A 10,848-nucleotide genomic window follows, 5' to 3' on the forward strand; every position below is an offset into this window, starting at 1 on the left:
ACCTCGTAAAAGTAAATTTTGCAGGATATGTACACGCACTGGCACTTTTAGCGGAACAAAAAAAAGTGAGAAAATAAAATATAAAGTTTCGGACTCTCGGATTTATAGTGTTAGTAAGAATGTAAATTAATGTAAATATATGAAAATAACCTAAATATAATTTAAACATAATCTAAATTATAATGATGCGTAATACCATTTGAGTATATTTTAATTTTAGGAAGATGAAACTCTCCTACAGAACAGTTTTACATAAATAATAAAAAAAAATCCTTTATCGCTGGTGCCTTGGACACACACACACACACAAACACAGACAACCACAAATTACAGCCAAACTCACGAGAGAAATAAATGTAGGCCATACGAATATTCCTCCCGGCCTGGTCTCGAACCCGGGACCTCTGTGTGGCAATCCAGCATGGTAATCGTTCGGTCACGGAGGCAGCTGATTTGTATTGAATTGATTATATTGAAATTAAAATCTTTTCACACTATATTTAAAAAATATTTTTTTGCAGATTCAGTGATAAAACAAAAACGGCTGAAATTTTAAAATTAAATGATAGTGTTGCTAGTGTATATATATCTTTTAAAGGTCGTCTTAAGTTGTGGTAATTTAATAAAATTACTCCAGGCGACGCGACGCTCCGACGCATTAAAAACGAACAATGTAACATAAATTTTATCCTCTACATGGTAAGGTTACACTTCTTTAAAGAAAAAATAAAAAAGCTGCAGCAAGCGTCATCGAACGGCGCCCATCTGCGCAGCCCGCATTTCGGAAATGCATTATGTACTAGTTTATAAGATTTTCTTTAGAATACCGACCTCAAACGTCTATAGAATTACATAAATTTGCCAAGTTTTCTTGGAATCGGTTAACGAATAGTGGGTGAAACCCAATAAACCTGATTCATAATTTGCACCCTTAGAGGTGAAATATTTTCTTCAAATTTCACCAGTTAAGAACGGTCAAAAGTCCAAGTGTTAGGTTTAATTTACTTATTTATTTACTTATGTGCACAACTACAGAATACAAATCAACATGTAAGACGGCATGACAAATAGAAAGTAAATCTGAATTCCACGCAGCTGCCCACAGCATTTATATTATTCAACATAGGACAAAAAAAGGTTAAACAAAGACAATAAAAACACATGATTGACATGACAAGCTATTCCAACAAAGATGTGCGAGTTAGCTAGGCAGTGCGAGAATGCGTAGCGAAGTTATGAAACGGTGTATAACTGAGCGGTCCGAGAAAGAGTAGCAGACTCTTTACAGCTGTGCGTGTGTGGGGTGCGGTGTAGTGGGGTGAGCGGAGGCGACGGCGAGCTCGCGTACCACCCACTCACACCTCACTCGCATCGCACACGTCACTCGCTTTTTTGTATGTACAAATACTTAGCTCACATTGTAGCTGCAACAAACACATCCGTCGCGCTCGGTGCGTGTCACGAGAAGTCGATAAGCAATTGCGACGGCGATAAGCAGTCGCGCCTGTGGTTCCCAGCAATGCCGCTACATCACCAAGCGCCTCCATCGACGATTTTAGTACTCGTACCTAACCACTAGTTAAGAGACAACAAATACCTAGTACTTTAGTAAGCTAATTTAAATAAAATCATTCCAATATTCTACAACCACGACTTTTACTTCTCCTGCAAGAACAAGAACACCTAAAACATCGTGTATGGCTGCAGTCACCTGTGAGATGGCTCAGCGAAGTAACAACTTGAGGCCCTTGATTCGATTGAGCGCAGAGCCAGGAGACTTATTGGCGACGATAAGCTCGAATCTAAACTTCATAGTTTAACCCACTGGCGCAAAGTTGCCGGTGTAAAGTCTGCCGGTTTTGTACAGAATGTATTTCGGTGAGTGTGCCCATGAGCTCCACCAGCTCATCTCGCCCGCCCCCTTTTACCATCGGACATCCAGATGTATGGGGAAATATCATCCTTAGTAGATGTCAAGGCAGTTCATTTAATTTAAAAAAAGCCACCAGCACTGCGGTAAGCGAGGAAAATGAAGTAATCCTGTTGGTGGATTTTTTCCTCGCACACCGCCTAGCTACCTCGCACATCTCTGGTGGTCATCACAAATATTTAAATTTATCCTAATGCTTACCAAACACACACCAAATATAAACTCCACTTTACGATGCGTAAAATTTACAAGCTTTAGTGTCACCGACATAACAAAGTGTCATATGAAGTTGAAAACTCCATCCAAACTCTGATGGTGTTGGTGCACAGTAAAAACTAAAGTTGTAAAACGTAAGCTCGAACCTTTATTACCAAGTTATTAATACACCTAAAGGAACTGCCATTAGAGAACTTTCTCATCGAAGTGTCATTTGTAAATTATTCGTGACTTCGAATTTTAACAACTCCAAGAACAACATCCAGTAAAAACTGGATATTATTTTAATTAAAATAAATTTTCGGTTTTAGTAAATTTAATATTATTTAAAACAATGTTTTATTTATTTGGAGTCATTCTGAAGTCTCTGGTTGGTATTACCTGTAACAACCTAAGAATTTTCCTGTAGTATAAACCAGAGTCACGGAATTCAATCCGGGACAGTACACCCTTACCAGAACCAATTCAGACAAGCTCGTTTCCCAAATTGGTCCCACCGGGTTACGAACCCGGGAACATTTCGTCCAGCGCAATGCCAACAATTAGGCCAGTGAAGTCGTCAATTACTAGTTATATGTAAAATTTTGTCTATCATCAATTAAATCTATGAAGCCATCCAATTATTTGAACAAAGCCCCTGTAGCAAATCATTAAGTTCATTATCAAACCCGCCATACCTCCTTATGAAAATTTCCAATACTTTCCCTAAAATTACTTATTTATGTTACCCGTGTTTATGATAATTACCGCAATTACAGTAACTTACGTTATAACGTTGTTTAAAAACATGTTTTCATCAAAGTCCATAATGGTTTTTATTTAATTACTTAGTTAATTAATTAAACTACTAATTAATTAATTAAACACAGTTTTGGATATAATGGAAATTAAATAGCAATTCGTACCTTTTGGTGTGTATAATAACGCCACATGGGATCATACTTAAAAAGTGTTTTTATGAAACAGGTTATTAAATTGAATTAAATAAAAAATTAAAATTCTTTAGTTTCAGAAAACAAGTTCTTTCTGTTAGTAATAATAGGAAAGAGGTTAAGTTTTAGAAAAGTGTTAAGTGTTAGCAGTTATTTTATATTTTTATCAATCAAATCACCTTCACGAAACACTGCCACATGGGTGAGGTGATCCTACCAGAAACGGTTTGTAGGATGTTGTTGTTGTGCGCGGGACAGCCCCGTACTCTGCGCATCAAAGACGCAGTCTTTTTCCGGAGCAGTAAAACCATCCGTCTTCTATTCAGAAAACATCCCCGATGCATTACAGAAACGAAGCAGTCATCATCATCGTATAAAAATATTGTTGTATTGTACACGTAGGGTCTCCACCGGCCATTTGGTGTAGTTGACTCATAGGGTCCCGCTGTAAAAACTTTAACGGTAAGCTTTAAAAAGCGTAGTTTTTACCTCTTCCTGCACACCGGGAAAACCTACGGATCAGCATAAATTACCTCATTCCATTATGTATATGTGAAATTTTAAAACTTCCCTATTTAAGCATAAAACGTTATTGTCCAATTTCACCCACAGAGTATTTAAACCTCACTCCTGAAAAGTTGTAATTTTGCAGATGTGATATTATTACACCAGGAGGGCGAAATATTGTTGAAAATTTGTTTGAACTTATTTGTTCTTAAGAAACTTTGGCCCCAATTCTGCTAATTTTAAATTGTCTTAGTTGTGTGCCGATAGAGTCAATAGTCCCACACACACAGTCAGTCTAGCGTGCGTGATCAGGAGCGTACGGCATTGCGCGCGGGAAAGCCTGCACCTGTTTGAAATTTTTTAAGCTAACGTTCTTTCGCGCACGATTGCTCGTGTTCATTTTTGTTACAAAGGAAAAAGCGTCCGTGTAAAAGCTAATAGCGCAGGGTAGACCGCGTGAAACTATCAATACCGCGGTCTTTCCCTTTTCCTTCCACCGTCTTTACACGCTAACTCAATCACGCACTGCTGCTATATCATGTACGATACAGTGTCTGTATAAAACCCACTAATAGCTGAATTTTGTAGCCAGTGGCTAACTATTTAGATACTACTGAACGCACATTGCAAAATTTTTGTTATCTGCTCTTCATTGGCGAGTCGATGGCACGTCTTTTTTTTTTATAACATCAAGTGACGGGACGAACAAGTCGTGCGCCTAATGGTAAGCTCTCTCACGCTTGTCCATAACAATTGCAGTGCCACTCAGAGCTTTAAACCGCAAAGATCTGAGGGGCACTGCCACTGCGCCCGACACCCTGAGACATAAGTTTCCCTTCAAAACCGGAACACAGTAATGTCAACATTACTGTTTGGCAGAAATAGGTAAGATGGCAGTACTTCCCTGGACGAACTCTTTCACAAGGAAGTTTACTGCTACTCAAACGTCGATGGTATAGTCTACTAATTTTGTATATGTTTAATTTGAAGACTAAATTGTTGTTGAAAAAATGCCTGGAAATTTCCATGGTAGTTTTACTACGATAACATTGATCTTTATTGAATAAATACCATCATTGCTGTAGTGTACCTATTGACATAACGTACCATAGATATAAAGCAAACAAACTTTGTTTTATTGAGCTATTCCTGTACTAAGTAGTCTGGACGCTACAATTACCATTCCATTGACACACTGTTGAGACTCAACTGCCGTTGCGTTGTTTTAACAGAATAACAAATATTATCATAATTTCAATGGCGTCTTATTGCAATAACCTGTGGTTTCAAAAATTTGCAGTCTTGGAACCCTGGCTGCAATATGTTCAATTCTTTTAGTTGCTTCATAAAGGAACATCCAGACAACTTCGGAACGCGTGATCTCATTCTTATATTGACTTTGTCTCAAACTTCTAAAGTATCTTTTCGTGGGCAAACTTTGTCGGGTAAGAATCGGTTTTAGCTGGAATTCTCCCAATTTTCGCTATTGATCGGATTGGTTGCGAAGTCGCGATTGTTCACTTGAGATAATTATTTCACATAAACTTCCCTTATACATTTTCAGTTTTTGATCGACTGTAAAAAAGGAGAAGGTTTTTACTTCGACTGTATTTTTTTTGTGTGTATGTTACACCATCCGACATTTTGTGAACTAAAACCTTTTAACACTTTAAACTTTTCATTGACATTACATTAATGTATGCTGATAACATTGAGTATATAACTAGAAATAGAGACGAAATAAGGGCCATACATTCCTGGTAACTAATCATTGATACGTGACTTATAAATATGAACTCTCGTTTGCACTGAAATATAGACAGCGCCAATGCACCGCCAACAACGGACCTGTGTGTACGTCTCCGTATATTCCAAAAATATTCTGTATTTATTGTAATAAAGATAATATATCTCTAATAATGGCGTGCTGTTCCATTCGGTTGTGTGGGGAAAAACAGCAAAACATTTAATTACAAAACAAACGGAATCAAATTTTATGGTCAATTAAATATAGATATGTAATTTTGCAATTTTCGTTCATTATAGCAAAGCTCAAGTTAACTGGTTGAATTGAAGTGAAACAATTGACGACACCCGTCAATTGTTTCGAATTCGGGCTGGCCAATCGGAGCGCAGTTGTCACAATTATGATATGGCCGAATAGTTTTCAAACAAATTAAACGACTTTTCGTCTTTATTTCTGGTTATATACTCGATGGCTTATAAGCAATAAGTTGTCAACCAACATGACATGATGAGGGTTGTTGTTGTTGATTTTGATGGTTTGTTCTAAAATTTACTCGTAGAATGATTTTTGACGTATGATCACACTAACAATACGATTTGTCTCGTTGACTCCGAAAGTTTTATAAAATGAACTAATTTATTTCGGTATATTAAAATCATCGAGTATATAACCAGAAATAGAGATGAAATGTCATTAAATTTGTTTGAAAACTATTCTGCCAATTCATTACGGTGACAACTGTTACGGTTTTATATTATATTACGGTTACCATACCGGACTGCAACACAGAGGTTTGATTCCCGGGCCGGGAGAAATATTTGTATGGTCTACATTTATTTCTCTCGAGAGTTTGGGCGTAATTTGTGGTTGTCTGTGTGTGTGTCCATGGTACTCACGACACAGGGTTTCCTAGTTCGGGGCTATGTTGAGTGTGTGCGTTATTATTATTATTAATTGCCGATGAAATGTGATTCCGTTTGTTTTGTAATTACGTGTTTTGCTGTTTTTCCCATACTACATAGAGAGATATTATCTTTATTACAATAAATACAGAATATTTTTGGAATTTACCGAGACGTAGACACATTTCTTTTACTCTATTTCTGATTATATGTATACTCGATCAGACTGATTACGATTGTACGCCTAGAACTCAATTTGTGTACCTGGAATGACATGGACATGTATTTTCATACACATTCGGAAAGATGTCAGGAACGCACCGGCTAAACCCATAATCTCTATCTACCCCAGTGGAAGAACACACATAAAAAAAAACAAAAATGCATACAGTACAACACCATAACGCTTCAACGTGTTCTGAACAAAAGTGTAAAAATCATTCTGTATTAAGGGCGGTAAAAAAGGAATTACGAACGAGACTCTATTAGAAGCCCGAAGTCGAAGTCTCAGGGCTTTCGGAGTCGAGGTTTGTAATTCCCGTACCGCCTGAGAACCGTACAATGTTTTTCATCACACTTGCACGTAAAATTGCATGCATTCATACTTGACTATAATACCCCAAATAAAAACCCGCCGGTTTTTTTCTTCTCATTACATGCATGGTCGTGTATTTATAGAACTCAATGACGTCATCCAGACGTCCAAGAATGCCTATATAACTACAAATTGTGTAATTAATCCAATTAAAACTGTCGAACTGCAGTGCCGTTTTAAGTAATTAATAGATTCAGACGTTAAATTAATTTGCTACTCCGTGAACCCAGTGAAGGTGCAAAATACTTGCGCTTTGTATTGAAATGTCAATTGAAGCGCAGCTATTTTCATCGGGTTCGCGGGCAGCAAATTAATTTATTTCCATTTTTAGTATCGTTTTTGTTAAGATTTTTACTTAGTATCTTTATATTTTGTTATGGTGATCGGAAACAAATATTACAACAAAGATAAGGGCGCTGAGCAGGATATATAAAACTAAGTATTGTGATGTGTAGTGAGGATAGATGGAGCTTTAAATGGTAGCGAAAAAGAATATCATAAAATACTCAATAAAATAAACATTCGAAACAAACTATTTTTCATTCTTTCATATTATTCATTCTTAGCAAGCTAGTTGAGGACGTACATGCAAGATGCGTAGGTCTCAAGTTTGATTCTCGGTAGAATCGATTTGAGAAACGAACTTATCAAAATTAATTCTCATCTAGATGTTTTGGGTCGAGCCCCAAAGTTAATATCGTTGCTATAACACAGGCTATTAGTTAATTAATTAGTTCGAAGCCAGGTGAGGTTGTTTAGCATATTTTTGCGTTCTATTAAATATATGTTACGTAATTTTCAAGTTTTTGTTCATTGTCAATGTTTTATTACCATAATATAGTTGAAAAAATGTAATTTGCACCGATGAGTGTTATATCTTGGAACGGCTTATCCTTTCTAGTACAATAGGTTAATAAACCATTAATTCTTCTTTTACTTAAAGCGTACACTGATTTGACGATCTTGGTCCATTGTACCGGTCATGGGTGCGCCAAATGCTTTTCTGAAATCTAGTTTTTAATTATTTCTTTAGTTCGTGGTTCGTTAGTAGGTAGTTCGTAAAATACCGACCACCGACTCTTTTCTTACTAATCCAACACGTTATTTACGCAAAAATAGTACCAAGTTTAGAAATAAGTGCCAACGCAAGCGTTTAAACTAGTTGTTTGCACTACGTGTATAGATGGCACGTGCATTACGGAAACGGCGCTCTCTTTTGTCCAATTGTACTCTAAAGATGAAGCGATAAGCGAATCGGTGCACATAATATTTCGCCAACTATATTGAATTATGTTTTGTGAAATTGCTCCATTAGTTTGTCATAATTGTTAATAACAAAGATCAAACACTTACGAAAATATCCAATCGCTGACTAGAGATGTCGCTTTAACGATAGTAGCTATAAAGGTACCTCTCTGAGTGATGAAATGAATTTCTCACAGATGGCGCTACGGCATAAAAAGTCGTTAAAAATAAAAAAACAAAGATCTGCTACAAGCTCTAGAAGAATTCGTAAGGTCCGATGGTTCGTTCCGTCGCTTAGCGCAAAATAGAGACAAATGTACTTGATGGTACACCACATCGAGTACATAATCAAAATAGAGACGAAATATGGCCATTCATCTCCGAAACTCATCAGTCAAATGGGATATTATAAATAAATATCCACTCTAGGATGGATCACCATGACATTTCGTTGGAATTGCACCTAATGCCAAGTTTCATTAAATCGTTTTATGTAACGGATGAAAGTGAATGAAATTCAATAAACCGAATTCATCCACCACCCTTAGACGTAATTTTCTACAAGTCTGAATGGACCACTACCGAGGTACCCCCTTTCCAACAAAAAAAAAATCATCGAAATCGGTTCCCAAATGTACTGCCTCCGTGACAGAACGGGTACCAAGCTGGTGTGCCACGTAGGTATCAAGGGTTGGATTCTCGAGCCCGGAAAAATATTTCTATGGAATACATTTATTTCTCTCCTGAATTTGGGTGTAATTTGTGTCCATGACACCCGCGATACAGGGTTATGGGGTTTCCTTATTGAGGGGCCTTGGGTGTAAGGATAAGTAATCACATAAGATATGCACAAAAAAACAGATGTATGGAGAAACATTTTTAAAACAATAAAAATCAATAGTAGACTTTATTTTATGACTCTTATTATAGATATTGTAATAACACTATTGAAATGTCATTAACAAAACCTGTTTCTAAAAGACATGTAATTTATTTATTGCATTCAATATGTAATTATACTTAAAACTTGATCAGCACTTTATAAAGTCGGCTTTGTAAATTAAGTTCTCTTTATTGTCACTTTTAATAAGCGGGACGGGTTTATATATAACTTTAAAGCAGAGAGTTAACTTCAAAAGCTTATATTATGCGTAATTTTCACAGAGCAAAGGTTCGAGATAAATCCTTTTATGGTCATACCGCACTTGACGAACGTTTCGTCCTCAATTATCCTTATAAAAGGCAAGTTTAATGTGGAGGCAGTGCTAATGCGTGCTAACAACGCTCTGACATTCAAACACTTCTTTATTTATATTAGCGAACATCAAATCCACATCCCAGTAGTTCAGTTGTAGTAAGGTAAAAAGAATAGCAATATAAATGTTAAAGGGAATGAGGATACGTGACCTTATCTAAGCGCCGTCTACTTTGACGAGAGCTAATGAGGCAAAAATCATTACAATGACAATAAATGTATATATTATTATTATACACTATTTAATAAATTAATATAAATTTAGGAAATTAATTGTTTACAAAATTTAATTAAGTGTTTATAATTGTAAAATATTATTGTGTGTATATAATTGTAAATTAAGTTTAAATTAAGTGTTTTTGTTTTTATTCAAACGAATCTTTTGTTTGTTTGTAAAAACAAATATACGCGATTTAAATCCGGAATAATCTCCGTACAGAGTACTAAAAAAACCCGAGTTCAAATGTACGTGGAATTACGTCTATTTGCAGTTTTATTGAAATATCCCCTAGTTCGCCACTATACGGGACTTGACACAGGAGATAATAAAAATCGGTTTTCACTACTCAAAGTATATTGAGAGAAAAACGCCTTGAATTGGGGAATAGCAAAACCAACCATTAAAATAATTGGTCCTTAAGTAAAATTTAGGCGCTATTTATAAAAATGTATGCTCATGCGTGATCAGCCACGCTTAGAGGTGGTTGATTTTCTTCAAAATGAAATGGTACCACTATGGAGGTACCTTCTTTCCAACAAAAAAAAAATCATGAAAATTGGTTCACAAATACCGGAGTTATCGCGTAACATACATACAAAAAAAAAGTCGAATTGAGAACCTAAAGTCGGTTAAAAATAGTTTCATTTCCTATGTGTAACAATCGCAAAAACCTAAGAACTCGATATTAATATAAATTTATTAAAATAATTTTGATTTCTGTCAATAGACTCTAATAAAATTAGCACATTGAATGTGAGACGTGTTTAATAAGTTTGAACCCGGTAACGTTTACTTACTTGACTTTTCTGTAAAAACGTTAAAGATTACTTACTAGGGCATATACTATACACTGTAACCCACAAGATGACTTACATTGAATCAAGTTAATCTGTAACTCACTGGAGTCGGTGCAAAAGTTAACCAATTATAAACTTTTCCGCGGTTATAATAAATTCCGTGCACAGAACGAATAATTTGCCTTTTAATACTTACGCGTGCGCACATCGTAATGCGATTTGCAAATATTATATGAGACGTTAAAGTTTTAACGATATTATGGTTATTGCAATTTAAATAATTTACACTTAAATTCTTTGGAGATTAGGCTCAAATTCACAATATAACAGCCATTGTAATTGCGAAGAAATATAATAATTAAACCTCAAAACGACTTTCACGACTCCGACACTCTCAGGGTCGTTTCCAGAACTCTACTCAATGCTCACTGCAATACTCAAGTCAGGTATTGCAGTGAGCACTGAAAATCATACTCAAGTCCTTGCCATTAGGGTCGTATTT

The sequence above is a fragment of the Hyposmocoma kahamanoa genome, unplaced genomic scaffold, assembly GCF_003589595.1.
Source record: "Hyposmocoma kahamanoa isolate Upper Pololo Valley unplaced genomic scaffold, ASM358959v1 62, whole genome shotgun sequence".
NCBI classification, from domain to species: Eukaryota; Metazoa; Arthropoda; class Insecta; order Lepidoptera; family Cosmopterigidae; genus Hyposmocoma; species Hyposmocoma kahamanoa.